We start from the raw sequence: 20288 nt of genomic DNA, 5'->3' as shown, positions 1-20288 counted from the left end.
TGACAGAACAAATACTAGGCTTAACAAAAAAAATAATAAGTACCAGCATAGATTCATTTGGCTAGAAAAACGAATTCTTCAAGGCTGTGCCCCAGCATAGCTGCAGTCTAATGACTGAAAGATAACTAAAAGATAAAAGATAAATAAAAGATATATATGTATGTGCAATATACATATACTTTTATAGAGAGCTATTTCCCCTTCCATATTTGAAGAGGTAGTGTTTGGGCTCTAAAGATATGCCATAAGGCTAAACCCCTTATGAGCAAGAAGCACAGGGTAACCCCATAAACCAGCTCCCACTATAATACTAACTGCTCTACATCTTAGCGTGTGCCTCTTTCCCAGATTTATGTATTTGTACAAACAATACATATATATATGTGTGTGTGTGTGTGTGTGTGTATGTATATACACACACACATAATGTAACCTCGTGGGCATCGGTACCATTTTCCTCTTTCTCCGTTCTTCCATTCTCCGAACTTTCCATCTTTCCGACGAAGGGCTACGCCCGAAACGTCATACACTCTCTCTTTCCTTTCCTGAGCGTCCAATAATACTATCCATATCACGTCCTCACTTTGTTGTTTTTTTGTATTTTTGTAATTGTTTTTTTTAACTATATATATATATATATATATATATATATATATATATATATATATATATCATACACACTCATACAATCACATACATATTTTTATTTTTGCAATTATGTGTGTGTGTGTGTGTGTGTGCATGTGTGTTTGAGCATTGTGTATGTGAGCATGTGTGCTTGTGTAAAGATGTGTGTAAATGCACATAAATCTAATTAAATTGACAAAGATATGGGCTGTGTTGCCTATGTATACACCCCTTCCTTATGATTATTATTGTCCAATCATTTTTCACAAAATATTCAAACAAGGCAAACTATCAATATCTTTACCTCTTAATTAGTCAAAAATAAAATAAAATTACAAGTTGCAGTGATAATTAGAAAAATATTTACATCGCCTACATTCTCCATGATTTCTTGTAAGCAATATTACATGGAGTCAATTAGAATTCTTAATGAGTTTACACTAATTTTCTGTCATATTTAGGGGATGACATAGTCATATATCTCATTTATGTTATTTTATGTTGTCTTGAAATGTGTCCCTATGTCTTTAATTGGGTTGATATCTTGTGATTGATGAGTTGATTTGTGAATGTTAAACCATGTCACTTAAATATAATCCATCATATTTAAATTTTTTTCCAAAAGCTGAGTATTATTTTGCAGAAATAACAAACCATTTGGAGCATTGATATGCTTATGAAAAAATACCTAACACATGGAAGTGCATATAAAAATAATTATTTCTCTACAAGATTATTCTGTTAGCCTCACTCTGGGAAAACGTAGAATATTTATAAACTACTGGTGTGTCAATAATATTGTGTATCAGTGCTATATTGTACTATAGAATATATCTATAGACTGTTAGCCAACACTATTTACAAACCTATATAAAACATCTGGTATGTTTATACAATATCACTGTGAACAAAATAGTTTCAATACACTTTTAGAATTTCTTCAGCAACTGAACACCCTCTTTAACTGTCCTTGACATTAATATGTCCACTATTACAAAGTGTGTAACTAAACTGTATTGACCAATCCAATTTGCATATGTAATGCATTATTGGTTGCTAATTCAATTAATAAATTGTTTGTGTGTTTTAATAAATTTTAACCAACATCATGCATAGACAGATGGAAACACTATGTTGGAATATACATGAAGATATAGAATATGCAGATAAGCTATTCTGATTCATGTATAGTTAAGTAGTAGGATGTTTCATCAAAAGAACAGCAAAGTACCATCAGTTTTTGATTCCCTAAAGTAGATTGAGTACTATTTTGCAGTTTGCAGAAGTCTAAGCTTTTTAGCTATAAAGATGCATACAACTCTGTGTGTGTGTGTGTGTGTGTGTGTGTATGCATGTGTGTGTGTGCATGCATGTCTATGACTGTGTCTATGCGTATATAAAAATATTAAAGTACATGGCACATATCATATTATATAGTGTATATTAAATTATATAGAGGTTAAAAATCTATAGATATATTCCATCATACATTACAGCAATATAGGTTTGTACCCATTAGAGTGAATATACAACTGCACCAAAATTTATTGCAATTTCAACTTAGTTGGGTCTAATTCAACTTTGTTGTGATCAGGACAACAAATGATTCTCCCGACATATTGTATATATCTCAGATAATATTCAGAATAGATCCTTATAGTCCATCTCATATTTACCTTATAACTTGAGGATATACCTTAACCATCGTCTCTCCCTCCCTCCCTCCCTCTCTCTCACACACACACACACACTCTCTTCCAGCCAGGAGAGCCATGTATTCACTTCTTCAGCTGAGCATCTCTATCAGACTTACACATGTTTCAATACTATACTCCACTCAGTTGAGCATTCTTGTCTTGCCCATGAGAATACTTGATGAGCTTACTGGTGCTGGTACCATGATAAAAAGCACACACTACACTTTTAAAAGTGATTGGTATTAGGAAGAGCATCCAACTGTAGAAATCATGCTAAAGCAAAAGTGACACTTGGTAAAACCCTCTGGTTTGCTGGTTTTTGTCAAACGATCCAACCCAGTCATGGAAAACTGGACGATAGATGACATTGAAGATCAACATCATCATCTGATGTTGCAATTAGATGCTGTAAAATTAAGTCTCATAGAAATGAATTGATTCTTTCTATATATGGATATATTTTTATCCTTCCTTTGAAGTAATTCTTTCATATTCTTTTATTTTACTGGTTTTTGTCACTGCCTTGTGGCATTGTTGGGGTACTACCTATGATTATTTTCATCACTTATATCGACCCAACTACTTGGTCTCATATATATATATATATATATATATATATATATATATATATATATATATATATATATTTTCATTGATCTCTATTTATCGAATGGCTGAATTCATATTGAGTTACATACCTTTCAGAGAGTTACTTCCACTTAAGGTGAAAATATTATGTGGAATTTACTGGTACACAAAGACATGGATATGGAGATACACACACATGCATATTCTTTTATTGTTCCACTCTTTTACTTTGCTTCAGTCATTTGATTGTGGCCACACTGGAGCACTGTCTTGAAGGGATTTTAGTTGAACAAATTGACCCCAGGACTTAGTTTTTAAGCCTAGTATTTATTGGTCGCTTTTGCTGAACTGCTAAGTTATAGAGATGGAAACACACCGACACTGGTTGTCAAGTGGTGATGGGGTAGGGACGAAAACAGACGCAAAGACACACACACATATATACCTTTCTGTTTCCGTCTACCAAATCCACACACAAGGCTTTGGTTGGCCCAATGCTATAGTAAAAGACACTTGCCCAAAGTGCCACACAGTGAAATTGAACCCAGAACCATGTGGATGAGAAGCAAGCTTCTTACCAGACAGCCATACTTGCACCTATATACATACTCACATTATATAAATATATGCATGCATGTATGTATGTGTATAGATATAGATATAGGGCAAAAAATAAGGAGAATAAAATGGAGAATAAATGAATGTAATTACTGATTTATTTGCATGTTGTAGAAAGATGACGTTTTTTTTTTTTTTTTATATTACAAAGACATTGGAAGTTGAAAGCTCAAAAAAGTTAAGAAAAACAACGTAAGAAGAACCTACATATGTTTCTGTCAAGCAAATATATGTGCATGTGTCTGTTTATGTTTATGGCCTATGTTTATACACATGCATCTATGTGTGCAGATATACATGTATTCATATGCATGTTTATTTATTCATTCATTTAATTTAATCTATTTTATTTATTTTCTACACATATATGCTCAATTAAAATATGTATGAGCCACTATATACTTGACATTTCCTATCCTCGTCAACTGCATCCAAATATGCACCTATGTACCCTAATCAATAACAGTCGATAAGTAAGCTCCAACTGGTTAAGCATTACACTGGCTTGCTTTCAAATTTTTATCCATCCTGAATCATGACAACATATGTATTTCTCACTAAACCAATAAGAATCATCCATAGAATTTAGTTTCTTCTTACTCTATTTTACTCTTTTACTTGTTTCAGTCATTTGAATGCGGCCATGCTGGAGCACCGCCTTTAGTCGAGCAAATCGACCCAGGACTTATTTTTTGTAAGCCTAGTACTTATTCTTTCGGTCTCTTTTGCTGAACCGCTAAGATACAGGGACCTAAACATACCAGCATCGGTTGTCAAGCGATGTTGGGGGGGACAAACACAGATACACAAACATATACACACACATACATATATATATATATATATATATATATATATATATATATATATATATATACGACGGGTTTCTTTCAGTTTCCGTCTACCAAATCCACTCACATGGCTTTTGTCGGCCCGAGGCTATAGTAGAAGACACTTGCCCAAGGTGCCACACAGTGGGACTGAACTTGGAACCATGTGGATGGTAAGCAAGCTACTTACCACACAGCCACTCCTGTGCCTATACATATATATATATATATATATATATATAAAATCATTGGTGTTCTGGCATCTTTTTTCTATGCTTGCATAGATCAGATATTTATCCCATATCCCCAAAACTAAGTAAGGTAATATTTCCCCATAGCTAGAAAAGTTTACACAGGATACTGGAAATAGATGACACTGCTTTTATGACAGAATCGCTCATTTGCAGACATTAAATTATGTCAAGGCAAAGAGATAAACACACACACATGCATATATACATATATGTACACTTGCACTCACATACATATATGCATGCATACATATATATATACATACATACGTACATACATATACTCATGTGAAAAGCGTTTCACAGTGGGTTTCTGTCTACCAAATATTTTACTCATTTGACAGTGGCCAACCCAAGGCTAAGATACAAGATATTTGCCCTAGTAAGATTGAATTATTTTCATATATTCAAGCACCATAATCAAGAAAGAATTTGAAAATTTTGACCAATTATTTTCAAGTCTTGTTTTAATTTTAATTTTTTTCTCTTTTTAACTTACCTGACTTAGAGTCATTTATGACAAGTTTAGATCTAAATATATCCATAAACGCTTGATTTTAATTGAAATTCTCATAACTCTTTCTTTAATAATTGCATTATCATTTTGGTACCAGATTAAAATTTCATCTCACCTGATTTTGTAAGTCCCTGTCTTGTTGGGAGTAAAGAAGATTAGTGTTATACTAATGACATCTATTGAGACAAAACCAATTGTCCACATATTTATCCCATATACCCAAAACAAACTATTCTAAATTTCTTGAAATTATCGGACCATTCTTATTTAGAGTCACCAAAAATGACTTTTTTTTGCTTTAATATCTCTGTCCATGAAGGCAGCAAGCTGGCAGAGCCATTAGCACACCAGGCAAAATACTGAGCAGCATTTCATCCATTCTGAGTTCAAATTCCAGCAAAGGTGACTTTGCCTTTTATTACTTCGGGATTGACAAAAAAAAAAAGTAGCAGCTGAGTACTGAGATTGATGTAATTGACTTACCCCGACCCCGAAATTGATGGCTTTGTCCTAAAATTTGAAACCAATATCTATGTCTATGAAAGTAATATCTTGAATTGCAATAACCATACCCCACTATTGACTTTGTTATCCCAGTTCATGCCAATGGTGCTTTTGAGTAACTTTCTCTAAGCCCTTTTTTAGAATAAATATGCAAATTACCCTGGCGAAGAATGTTTTCAATTCTTTTTGTATATAACTAAATGGTTACATATAGATCAAAAGTAAGAAAGATAATGGTATATCAATGAAGCCTGCTGATGAATCTTTGGAAATGAAAGGCTTGGAAGATCTGAAAGAGAGGATCACATTTTAGTTCAGCTTCTACAATGATTATCATGTAGTAGTGGGCATTACTGCCAGTTCAACCATACTGTGTTGGTTGTTTCTTATCAAGTGAAACATTTTAAATAGCATTTCTAGATGTGGCTGTCTCAATTTTATCATAGGTATGTTATGAGATTTAGAAATTCAACATACATTGTCTCCATAATAAAGTTGGTAGATTCTTTGTTAAATGGAATTCAACTGTTACATTGAGTAGGTCAAGCAACTAGCTCAAGTCCCTTTGTTTGCTTCCAATAATGACAATGGCAGTTCTGGTGATAATGCTATTGATGATGATAAGAGTGATGCTGGAATATTAGAAGTGATGGCAGTTGTGGCTGAATCAATGTTAATGTCTTCTTTGACCATATTCCAAATGTAAGGATTCTTTTCAGTTTTAGTTATCAATTAAGATAAGGCAATCTTTTAACTGAGTGATTCAGTCAAATTTAAATTAATTTAGTGTATGCAATTGGCAGTATAGAAAGTCAATATTGAAACTATAAGAATACTATTCAAATGTCACTGATTCTATTATATGAATTATTTCTTGCACTCTTCTACTCATATGCATTCCTTTGTCTCCATGCAATACCAATATCTGATAAAAGTTCATCTTATTGTATGTATTTTAATAATTCCAATTGGATGTCAACTACACATTACTCGTTCCCACTATAAATGTAGAGATGAAATGTATCAATAAGATATTGAACTAACAACTCATCAATCATGAGTTCAAAAATCAACTATAGGAATTTCTTTATTCTCTAAACTAGATACTTAATTCTGTATGCCCCAGTTAACTTTACTATCAAGAATAAGTACTAAATCATCTGAAAATGTTACAGGCTGTATACTGGTATTCAGCTGAGGAGATCTAAGCGCTGGTTTTTGAAAAAATTTTGTTGTTTGTGGTGAAATCTCTATTATTTCCCAATGCTAACAGATAGAAGTAATTCTTGTGAGAAAATATCACTAATTATTCTCCTTTTAATTGCAATTAGGATTGAACAGAAATATTGTAAAATACCATTTGACACCAAATACTTAGCAATGGTGTTGGTTGAGAGCCATTTATAAGACTTAAAACAAAAAAATCATTGTTCTAGGAGAAAATTTTGTCAGGAATTTTGATATGGTGCCTTCAGCTGAAAGATTAACAATCTAACAATTTTGCCAGCTATGGCTCTCTATAACAACAGCAACTTCAATTTACTACTAATCCAAGTGCTGGTAGAATATTGGAGTTGGCTGCGATGATTTGCAAAATTAATCTTGTAACTGACAAGTATAGAATACAAAAATCACATGGCTAAAATATCTGAGATATGGAAACTTAGTCACTGAGGGATTGGACCACTAAGGTTTCTAAAGCTGGAATGATTAATAAAACCATTTACTAAAAATTAAAAATGGTCTCCACATGTAGCTAATAACAGGAATTTGAGAAAGTAACCAAAAGTAGGATCTCTGTTTTGAAATTTTATGCATTATGAAATTACACAACCTCAAAAATCATACATGGATATATATAAAAAAATATCATGATTGGCAAAAGATGACCATCCCCAAATATAATAATATCATTATAAGAATACTATTTTAATGTAGTATTGGCTAAATTTACATGGTGTTATTAGGGTAATACTTCACATCCTATCAAAACAAATGCACTGTGTCCTTACACAGACAATTAATTCTTAATAGTCCAGCCACTTAGCTTCAAATAAATACCATGAAAATGTACTTTTATAAAAACAGTGCACCCTTGTCACAACATATCAATACTGAAGGGGGTTGTCTTGTTTAAAGTTTAATAATGTATATATATATATACAATACTTGCAATATATAGTGTGTACGATGAATGTAATTAACAGTAACACAATTGCAGAAAATACTATATCATTTAGCAATATAAAGCCTAAAAATATGTTGTATATAATGATCTATCTTTATAGCATGTTAAAATCCTAAAATTAATCCTGTATATTGCTGCATGTTGAAGATGAAAGGTGAGGTTCAAGTGGTGAAACTGAAAGAAGTGGAGATAACTTGACATTATAAGTTATCCAAGATAGAAGTACCAGAGGTCCTTACCAACCAAATACAAATTCAAGTGATTGAGGGTGGTCACTGAGTCAACAGTGAGTGGATCATCAATATCATTAATAGATTTAACAGATGCAATGTAGTTGCAACTGAGTTGACTTAAACAGTGAGTTGGATTCAAACTGTTTACTTGCTGATAGTAATTTCAAATAATTAAGGCTCTGTGATGTTGATAATATTGGTGAACAGAGATTTCTGCTGCCAAGTCAATTTACACAATGTGGTTATAGAGATTCACATATGACAATGAATTTGAGTTTCATGAGTAAGGGTTTATTATCTTCAACATCCTATCTCTGCTGTCACCTATGAGAAGAACTTCATCTGCTGTTTTTTCCTTCAAGGTACACTTGTAGCTCTCTATGTTTTCTTACAAGGTTTTAATGTCATTTTTTGAGACATTTGTTTCACATACCAACAGAAATGTATGATAAAAATTACTTACCTCAAATCCTTCAAAATCATATTCTACCAACAACACTGTACAGAAATACTTTGCCAAGCATTGATTTCTGTAGTAGTCTTCAGTGCCTTTCATGAAAATACAAAATAAAATATAGATGTAAGGTCATGGTTTTTGATGTTACCAAAGGTTCTTTGTCTTTGTCAATCTTCCTTAATATCATTGTCTTCTGTCAATATGCTGTCAAATATGTTCTTTCCTTACAAGTATATCTTGATCCATTGGTCAGATCATGGCATTAACATTAGGTGGTAAGAACATGCACCTTATTTTACAATCACTATCGACAAATTAGTGAAGACCTGGAGAATATGTGCATCATTAGAAATTAATAGCATCTTTAGCACATCAGCAAAAACTTTGAGGATATCTTTCTGGTAGTTACATACAGCAGGTATGAAATTCTGGGAAAAACAGATATGGATGTTGACCATGATCTTTTGCTCCAGCATGTCATTCAAAACTCATAAATGTGCTGATCTCCTTCCTACCACCACAAACTTTAAAAGGTACATACTGTCTTCACTCAAATAGCAATACACTGGGAAATGTTCATCTGTTAAATTATGACAAGGTATTTAAGATATATTCTTAAAATATTTGAGTATTCTACAGGGTGTCCACACAGTCTGGGTACATGGGGATTAGCACATACTTTAAGAATTTATTATTTCTTATATTTAATTGTTTATGTTATGATTTTATTTACTCCATGTACCCAGACTTTGTGGACACCCTGTAGATTAGTTACCACCAATACACTTGATTATGTCATTTAACCTCTTTCATGATGATTCAGCTTCCTCACTTGGTGGGCTGTCCACTTCAACATGGGCAATTTTATTACCCATTTCACAGCAATTTCTAAATTGCCATAACCATCAGTCACTAACTTCAATACTTTTGTTACCCATATATGTCTAGTTAGCTTGCAAGTTACACTTTGAATATCTACACTACTGACATTTTATCACAGGATCGTTGATGGATAAACCACTTCATTACTGCCTTCTCAAGATTTATATATTTTGCAATTATCAAATACTTTCTTGCATGGCAGGTAATGATATAGACTTTTCATCAACATAGTTCAAAGGAAATGCAAGAAGGATTTTATACTAATCCCTATGTCCAAATTTACTTTTTAACATCACACACTTCAAAAACTTATGTCACCAAACCAACAGCCTTCAACTGACTTATGAACTCAAGTTTGGGATCACAGATAGAGTTACATGCTCTGTCTTTAGATTATTACTCTCTGTTAAAACTATGATTTAAAATACGATGCCTAATTAGTGAAATATTAAAACTTCAAGGCAACACTAGTTGTATTGTGTTGCAACTGGTGGTTATTTTCAGTGTGCTATGCATTACCAAGTTGAACTTAATAGTATGATATAAGTATTACTAATCAGAAAGAAACATACAAATTTTTGGCTATATCTTTGTTACTGAGTATGTCCAATTAGATTTGATAATAATTAGAGCCAGATTATATCATTATGTTACAAGATCATAATAATTGTAAAGAAAACCAGTTTGTTCAGTTAATAAATTTTCAATGAATTTATAACTACATCTCACCAAGACGTCTTATATAAGCAACAACCTCAATATATTGAGAGGAGAGGAAAGGTGAATGAATTCAAAAAATAGGCGAATCAAGAGGGTAATTAGTAAGTCAAAACTATCAGTCAGTCTCTTATCTTTGATTAGTCTAGTTTATCTAATATCCAGGTTAATGGGACTCAGTTTATCAAAGATTCACTGTGTATATATCTTTGATTTGTAATTAATTCTGAATAATTCTCAATAGCCTTGTATCTTTTGCATCAAATGGGTGCCATGTGAATGTATTGTTATACTTTATTTGCAATTAATTTTCAAAAATTCTCAAAAGCTCCCTCAACTTAGCTACAAATAAGCACAATGAGTATGTTTTGTTATGTATTTGATTTATTCATGTTTTGTGTTATGTTGAAATATTTTGAGGACAATTTCAATAAATCAGCATTCCTAACTCAGAGAAAACATTATCTCTCAAATGATGTTATAAAAACTGGAACAAGCTGTGGTACAGTTTGCTGCTATACAGAATGTTACTCAGAGGTAGGTGACATACACAAAAACTTGCAAAGATACCCAAGAATCTTGTCCTGAATAGGCACAATCATTTGACTCTCCAATACCCAGTCCCACCTTGATTGAAATGTACACTGTTTTGCTCAGAGTAGTGAATAGATGAATTATAATACTTATTCTAAGAAGCAAAAACAGGACAATAAATATCAAACATAATTATTTCAATACATCCCTAGAACTTTATGATAAGCTAACTTCTAACCTTTACCTAATCTGCTTAGAAATTCTGAATACTTAGAAATTCCAGTTAATTTTTCTGTGATTGATGGGAAAGTGTTTTATATTTTTCAATTCTCAACACAATATCAACAGAAAAAAAAGAAAATGACACAAGTCTGTCAGTAATTTAATTCATCATTAGCTATTTATACTCACGTTTTAATGTTTTACTATTTCATTGCCCTATTTCCTATTAAAATTGTATTAGTTTGGAAATTCTTATTTGTCTACATATTTCCTTCATTTCGAAAAGAAAACAAGTGTGAAGCCCTATACAAGAGAAAAAAATCAATTAAAAGTATCCAAGAAGGCTAGTGGGATCTGTTCAGTTTCGTTCACAGATTTTTTAATCATTTAGTAGCAATGACCAGGAAGTTGTTGCTCTTTGATTACTATCACAAACAACAGTAGCTTTCTTAAAATTACCCGCATATGACAACTTTAACACAAAATAACTTCTAAAATACGAAATTTTGTTAAAAATGGTGAAAGTGAACCGTGTTTACAGTGAGAAATTACACCAGTATACGAAGTTTCAAACTGTTTAGTTAAAAAGAATTAATTAAAAAATCTGTGAGCGAAGCTGAACAGACCCGGCTGGTGTGATTCATTTGTGTTGACAAATATCTGTTAAACAAAGTGTTAAAAATAGATAACATTTCTTGCTGAAACTAGTACAGAGAGAGTACAGTCAAATAAGTCAACTCCAGTACTTAGCTGAAACTTTATTTTATCAAGCAAATACTAAAATTATTTATTCCTCATGACACATTATCGTTTTCTATTGTTTTATTTTTATGTTATTTTTGTATAAACTGTTATAATCTTCTGCTATCTCACTTTCTACTTTGTGATTTCTTTAATGTCTATGGGCAACAATCTTCCTCATTGAACAAAAAACATAAGCAAAACATGAAATTAAAAATATTGTAAAAAAAAATAAAGATTATGAAAGGCAAAATATAAAATTTCAAATTATTTGATTATTTTCATATAATCATATTTCTACATAAATATTGCTTTATAAAACTTCAGTACCATTCTAAGGAGTTGAAAGTCAGGGTCTTTTATTTATATATATCATTTTGATATATCTATAAGGATTTTCTCAGAATCAAGAAATCTATGATTCTTCCATTAGATTATGATTTTTTATTATATACAGAAATGTCTTCAATTCATCCTTTCTTTTTGTTTTTTAAATTTGTATTTCTTGAATTGTAAATCAATAAAAGTGTAGGAAACTTATGTTGTTTGTTTTCCTGAGAAAGATATATGTTTGGTGTATTTATTAACAATGAGTTTAGAAATTGTACCATTCAGAAAATATTTAAACTATTTTTTTTTTGGTTTAGAAGATATTTTAAAATGTCATATTTAGGTAAATACTTATAAAAAAAACAAACAAAACATGTAAATAGAATACCTATCTCTCAAAAAATATCCTGAATGTCTTTGTGTATACATTATGTGTGTGTGTGTGTGTGTGTAGGTATGTATATATCTAGATTTGTGTATATACATATGAGTGTGTGTATATATATATATATATATATATATATATACATACATACATACATACATACATACATACATATATCAAGATAATACAGACTCCTGTCTGGTAGGAAATAAGTTTGTATTTAGATAGAAAAATTACCATTATCCAAGAACCTAGTTCTCCTTGTCTAAATTTTCATTTCTATTTTAAGTGTATGGTTACTTATGAAATCACTGTAATGTAAAGGAAGGTCAACAATGAAGGAAATAGGATGCTCATATTTTACATCAAATATTAATGGATTTTTTTTCATCTGAAATTTAAAACTGCCTAGAAGATTCTAGGCAGTTATCCCAACCCCAAAATAGAAAACTTTTGCCCATGGAATTAAATCTGAAACTATGTACCGATTTTACCTTTATGAAACAGAATTTTGTGTAATTTTGTACACTATACAATCTATTTTCTTAGTTCAGGAAAATTCTGGAAGTGTGTTGTAAACTTGAGCTCTGTAAGCAATACCGTTTATTTTTTATCTTTTGTTTGTGTTAGTTACTGGACTGTGGCAATGTTACTACACTACCTTGAAATGTTTAGTTGAACAAATCAACCCCAGCACTTATTTTTTAAGTCCGGTATTTACTCTATCAGTCTCTTTTGCAAACTCACTATGCTATAGGGATGTAAACAAACGAACACCGATTATAAAGTGGTAGGGGGTACAAACACAAACATAAAGACACACACATACATGTTTATATATGATGGGCTTCCACACAGTTTCTCTCTACTAAATTCATTCACAAGGCCTTTGACAGCCCAAGATTATAAAGAAAAGATTTTCCCAAGGTACAGCATAGTGGGACTGAACCCAAAACTACATGGCTACAAAGTGAGCTTCTTAACTACACACCCATGCTTGCTCATTATTATGAAACAAAAGTCTTCTAAATTGATAAATCAATGGTTAATCATTCAGTATTTAGTAGACTAGTCATGAGTAGTATAGTACTTGCATTTCTTACCAATTATATGACAGTAACCTAAAGTTAAAGACAATTATTTTACAATACATCATATATTAATTCGAGCTTATCACATCAAAAATCCATTTCTGATCACATTTTTTTCATATACAGTATATTTCAAATTAGATTATCCAATAAATTCTTTTCACAAAACATCGAGCATGGTTTACAAGGATTTTGCTACCATTTCTAGCATGAAAAAATCCCTATTTTGTTACATTTCTTTCTATAAAACATATCTATTTCCATCTGTATATCATCATATCATCATCATCATCATTTAACGTCCGCTTTCCATGCTAGCATGGGTTGGACGATTTGACTGAGGACTGGTGAACCAGATGGCTACACCAGGCTCCAAACTGTCTGCATGTGTATGTGTGTGTGTGTAAGTTCGAAGGTTTATGACTCGAGTTCCACCAAACCGATTTGATTGAAATTTCAGACATGCATTTGGTATGTTCCGAGGTATGTTTTAGTTATACCAAATGCTTCCATCAATGTTTGGTTTTCACAAAAACTCGATCGATAATTATCGATTTTTTCAAAAAGGCATCCGATTTTGATCAAACTTGACATACCTATGCATTCTTACCCAAGGTTTTTCATTTCGTTATTATTTTTTTCAAATTCCATTTCATTTGAGTACAGCACGGGAGAAACCGACTCAAAAAATGCCTTTAAGGTTGGCCATAGTGCCAGAACCATTGAGCCAATTTAAACCAAACTCGGTAAACGAATGCATTTTCACCCAACGAGTCTTATGCTATGGTTCATTTCATTAAATTGTGCTTTGTTTGAGCACAATTTGACAAACTAACATTCGAACAAAATGCCTTTGTAGCTCCTGAGGTAGCTCCTGATTTGTTTTTCTCAGAACACTGACCCCATTCCTTCTCCGATGCATAAACAATTAATCTCCACTATGGTGTGCACACACATTGTGACCCCACATGACCTCAAAATAGCCACTGCCAATAACACTAAACATCCAGCACTGAGGCTTTCCATTGCAATAAATGAAAGCGATTTCTATGTGTAGCATGAGACAGTTAAAACAATAACAGCCTCTGCACTGCACAAGCTACTGGTAAGTACATACTACTTCCTTCATCTGTTTCACAAGCAGTAGTAACCAGCGTTGCACAGGTCTTAATAAATTACCATGAAAGTGCGGAAACATGAGGCCTTACACTTGAGAAAAGACGGTTTGGGGCATGACATTGTTAAAGCAATAACCTTGGTAATCTCTTGAATCAAATCAATACTCAAGCTGCCTTTCAAAAAGTTATATTTTTGCATTGTTTATGGTTTCCGTGTACAAGTGCTTTCAGGTGAAACTGGGCCAAACCTCTGAACCACCAAACCGATTTGACTGAAATTTCAGATATACTTAGGTATGTTCTGAGGCATGTTTTAGTCATAACAACTGCTTCAATCAATGTTCGGTTTTTGCAAAAACTCAGTTGTAAAAAAATTGATGAAGCATCCTATCCGGATGCAGAAAAGGTGAGAATGTATTCATTCCCAGGATTCCCCTTACTCCCTTGGGAGCAGACATACCTTTCACCTTCAGAAGACTGCAATTCCCACTCTGGCCCAGCTTCACCATGTCTGTCAACAAGTCCTAGGGCCAGACTCTCCCTGTGACCAGACTTCTCTTGGAAGAGCCTTGCTTTTCCCACAGCCAGCTGTATGTTGCATGCTCCAGAGTTGGCAGTAGAGACAGACTGTTCTCATTAACACGTTGGGTGAAAACAAGAAACATTGTCTAGAATGAAGTGCTACGTATTTGCCAAAGCTGAAGTGGGAACACTATCGCTTTGCATGCCTATAATGGGGTACGCTCAAATACTTTTACTATTTTTCCCATATCAGACGGAAGCATCAGAAAAGGGCGCCTGCCTGTTGACACTCTGTGGGTTTATGAAAGGCATTTGTGTGGTGCTCCTACGATGGCAAAGAGGTGGCGATTCATTGCAGTTGCACAATAATAATAAGAAATAATGTTTTCAGACAGCTGCTACAAACAGACCAGCAGAAAGGCAGTTTAGGTATCGCATATTTGAGGACATTTCTGCTGCCTTCTATATGGTCGATTACCTCGAGTATGTTTATTCATAACATTAAAGTGACCAATTCAATGGAAAGGATACCAATTTACAAAATGCATGGTGGCTACTTGTTGGGCCTCTTGAGGGCGACATTCCAACTGTTGTGTGGTTGCATCATAAGAAGCTTGCTTCCCAACCACATGGTTCCAGGTTCAGTCCCTCTGTATGGCATCTTGAGAAAGTGTCTTCTACTATAATCTTGGGCCAATGAAGGCCTTGTGAGTGAATTTGAAAGTTGGAAACTAAAAGAAGCCCATCGTGTGTGTGTGTGAGTTTGTGTCTGTGTTTGTCCACTGCTTGACAACCAGTGTTAGTGTAGTTACGTCCCCATAACGGTTCCCTCTTAGGAAACTCTGAAATTGTTCAACTCATTCTCTTCCTATACATTTATCTGTGTGCTTCGTTGTATGGCTTTATTTGCAAGTGTATGGTTCTAATCTGCGCCGGGCTGAGGAGTAAGGTGTTGAAATCAGAAGAGCATTGCGCAAATGCAGTAGCCGAGGTAGGGATCAAAAAATTTTCTCAAGTGTAAGGCCTCATCTTTCCGCAGTTGAATGGTAATTTATTAAGACCCGTGCAATGCCTTATACTACTGCTAGTAGACTATAAAGTCTAACTTTTCACTGATCCATATACTCAGTTTATAAACACATAAATATCTTATAAAATCACAAAATGATGTGTATGTGCTCATTAGATGGCTTGCATCATTGTTTTGGCACAAATTTTGAGAAAATGATGCTTATACTGACCCCATGCAAGTTCCGTTATTAATTTGTTATCTTTGTTAATTGTCCACTATGGTAGAAGATTCTGCTGTTAACAAAAAGTAAAACAGAATTTTGAAGACATCTCAATATTAAAATGTCTTATAGTAATATAAGATTCAGGCAAATTTCTTTGGTGCTAACGTAGCTATTTTGATGCTATGAGAGTTAAACAAGAACAAAATAAAACAGTTTGAAGATGTATTTTATAATTGTGAAGTAGATTGCCAGGACAAGATGTTTAGTTGAGATTGTAAACATGGTTTCATCCATTTAATAAATTTTCAGTGGAAGATGTGAATGGAAAAGGCATAAGTGTGGTTGCATCATAAGAAGCTTGCTTCCCAACCACATGGTTCCAGGTTCAGTCCCTCTGTATGGCATCTTGAGAAAGTGTCTTCTACTATAATCTTGGGCCAATGAAGGCCTTGTGAGTGAATTTGAAAGTTGGAAACTAAAAGAAGCCCATCGTGTGTGTGTGTGAGTTTGTGTCTGTGTTTGTCCACTGCTTGACAACCAGTGTTAGTGTAGTTACGTCCCCATAACTTAGTGGTTCAGCAACAGAGACTGATAGAATAAATACCAGGCTTAAAAAAAATGAAAGCACTGGTGGTCGATTCATTCACCTAAAACATCAAGGTGGTGCCCCAGCATGGCCACAGTCTAATGACTGAAACAAGTAGAAGATAAAAGATACCTGAATATTCTTAAATGTTGCATGAAGTGATAGGAACAAGGGTTTGTTATGAGAAAACAGCAAGTAAATTGTATAATTATGGATTTTAGGTTATCAAAGAGTGTAGTATTCAGGTTTTTAGAAGCACTTCTTGAGCTTTACATTCTGAGCTGAAATCTCACCAAGGTTAATTTTGCCTTTCATCTTTCCAGGTTTAATAAATAAAGTATCAGTCAATTACTAGGGGTCATGCAATCAGCTTGCCTCTCCCCTAATATTTTGATATTGCTGTCTTTGTGCTAAAAATTAGAAAGAATCATTATTATTATTATTATTATTATTATTATTATTATTATTTATATTTGACTTTAGATACTTTGCTTCAGCGAATAGTAAGTAAATCTTGTTTCGGCAGTTGATAACTTCGGAAAGGTTTTCTTCAGTTTTTCATAGAATGTTTTGGCTAGTCTTTTAACACATGTAATTAAAAAATTGCTTGAATATACAATTCATTTGCAGAATATTTAATAATTTTTGGTTATAATATTTGAGAAGTGTCAAAGTAAAACAGAAGCTAGATTGAAAACTTGAAGAAATAGAAACTAGCTTGAAAACTCAAGTATAATCGATGAATTTGTATCACGACTCAAGGCTTCCAGACTAATGTTTTATCAATGTTGAAATACTTTGTATTCAAGGTTGAAATTCACATATTGTAAAGTCATAGAAGTTTTTCAAACTAAAGCAGATTATATTATCTTTGGTAACATAATATAAAATGATATCAAATAATTTATCATCTTTGTTCAACCAGTTTTCTTCCAGTTAGTTTTATTCTATCAAGCTAAATTGTTTCAATTTATGTCTTTCTACTCTTTTCTATAAGCAATTATCAACTTTAGTAATGGCCTATAATCATTTTATTCTTGATCTTTTCAATGAACAATAAAATTATACTAATGCAAGAAGCAGTACACAAAATTGGGAAAAGCTAAGTAAACAATTTTGTGATTATTTAAGATACTACAGAGAAAGAAAAAGATATGCTCAGTTGAATTCTATATGCAAGACCTGTTGTACAGAGAAAAAAAATGCATACATATACACATGTGTGTGTATAAATATGTGTATGTATGTGCATGTATATATGAATATATATACATATATATGAATATGTATACATACATATGTACATATTCATACGTATGTACACATACACACACTCACTCACTACCTATATATATATATTGTTATGCATGATTTCAAAGACTAACTATGAAAATTTCCATTTCATTGCACTTTACATGATATATCACCAACAGACAAATTCGACTTTTTACCAGCAATGAACAAAATTTATTACTCTGTCCTAATTCTGTTTTACAGCCTATGATTTCTGATCTAAAACCACACTAGGAACTAGGAGAACAACAGCAGATAAAAGTGATAAAGAGATTTTTCTCATTAATAATGTTATTTTCTCCTTGACTTTGTTCACTCAAATTAATTTTTTTCAAGCACAAGTCAAATAGATTATGATTTGTCTGCATATACATATTTATTTAGTTAGAATTAAATGGACAGAAGAGAAAGAAACAATAAAACATGTCATTGACATTATTATGATTTTTATTCTAATGAAAGCGCTTCCTGATATTACCTTTCAAATGAAATAGTCTAACTAATTTCAAGTTCTCATGTTATGTTGTACTGATGAGCCCAGAATAAGGATGAAATAGTGCAATCTACAACTATAGGAAAGTTCAATAAATGGATTGTATGGAAATATAGAAACACAATACAGTCTTCCATTCATAAGAAAAAGACCCAAGAAGATAAGGAAAAAAGAACAAACAGGGGATAAGTTACAAACCATGAAACCGCTCTGTCCCCTGAAGGAGACTTCTCACCTTCTCTGTCATCTTATAGTTGTAGTCTCTCTCTCTTTCTCTCGTACTCTATAAGCAATAATAAACTGCAGCAGCAGCAGCTGTGGTCACCAGTCAAGTAACCACGTGCTTCTAAACACTATTTGGAAGCAAATGCAAAAATTCAGGAGAATCATTTTATCAATCCAATGCTATTACATTTGGTGTGTGATAGGTTAACATTACTTCAATTTATATGGACGCAGTTAAAGTTCTACATTGCTCTTAAACTTTAGGAAACCATTTTCTTCAATAGATCTATCATGGAATAAAAAGGCTCACTCTTTTATATATGCAGCATTTTAAATTTATTCAAATTGCAATCCTTAAGTGGCAGCTATCCTAAAGTTGAACTTCAAAATTATGAGGTTTAACAGATATGTTTTGCCATTTGTGCATGGTTTAGGTAAATATTGCTGACTAAAATTCTAATTCTAATTAACTCTACAAAATAAACGTCATATGATTGGATGCAATTTTTAATGCATTTCACAGTAGGTGAAGCTAAGCACATTGTCAAGGGCAGAATTGTTTTCATAATTTATCAAATAATCTACAGCATTTTTTTGTCAATCTCAAGAATGTAATCATTTATCTAGCATCAACATAATGGCATCCATTTTAACATGCTAGCAGCCAAAATTTATTTTAAGTATTTGTAAATTCAGATTTACATTTATAAATATGCTGTGCCATGCTTTCTATAGAATATCATACAATTTTGTATAATATTCCATATTATATTACAAAAGAGCAGAATTGTTAGAGCATCAAACAAAACACAATACCTTACAGCATTTAATCGTGGCCCTTTACATTCTAAGTTCAAATTTGACTTTGTTTTTCATTTTTCTGAGGATTGATAAAATAAGCACTAGGCAAGAAATGGGATTGGATCAATCAACTATACTCTCTCTCTCTCTCTCTCTCTCTCTCTCTCTCTAAAATTTAAAGTCTTGTATTTACATTAGAAATCAGTATTATTTTACCAAAGGCATGCATTTGGAAGAAACAAAGTGTTTGACAAAATGCCTTGTATTATTTAGTTGTAGCAAGGTGGCAAGCTGGCAGAATCATTAGCACACTGGGCAAAATGCTTTATATTCTGATTCCAAATTCCACAACAGTTGACTTTGTTTATCATCCTTTTGGGGGTTGATAAAAAAAAAAGTAACAGTTGAGCACTGGGGTCGTTGTAATCGACTAAATCTCTCCCCTCAAATTTCAGGCCTTGTACTACAGTAGAAAGGACTGTTTGGCTATGTCTAGGACAGTGGATTGGTAGAATCATTATTGCGTGAAACAAGATGGCATATTTTTGTGGTCAAAGTTCAAATTTTGCTGAGATTGACTTTGCCTTTCACCCTTTCTGCAGT

General features: G+C 32.8%; 1 protein-coding gene and 1 long non-coding RNA gene across 6 annotated transcripts in view; one reads left to right on the top strand and one right to left on the bottom strand.

Moving 5' to 3' along the window:
* LOC149132688 (uncharacterized) overlaps nt 1-20288 on the bottom strand; it is a 962641-nt gene that overhangs the window by 76981 nt on the left and 865372 nt on the right. For all 3 annotated transcript variants that reach the window (XR_016244382.1, XR_016244384.1, XR_016244389.1), the window contains one exon: nt 8517-8602. This is a non-coding gene — a long non-coding RNA (uncharacterized LOC149132688). The remainder of the gene's footprint in view (nt 1-8516; nt 8603-20288) is intronic.
* LOC106874474 (protocadherin-17) overlaps nt 1-20288 on the top strand; it is a 126250-nt gene that overhangs the window by 89811 nt on the left and 16151 nt on the right. The window lies entirely within an intron of this gene.

Source organism: Octopus bimaculoides, chromosome 14 (genome assembly GCF_046866305.1).
Source record: "Octopus bimaculoides isolate indiv1 chromosome 14, ASM4686630v1, whole genome shotgun sequence".
NCBI classification, from domain to species: Eukaryota; Metazoa; Mollusca; class Cephalopoda; order Octopoda; family Octopodidae; genus Octopus; species Octopus bimaculoides.
Note: the sequence above shows the minus strand (reverse complement) of the source record. Positions and strands in the feature narration are given on the sequence as shown.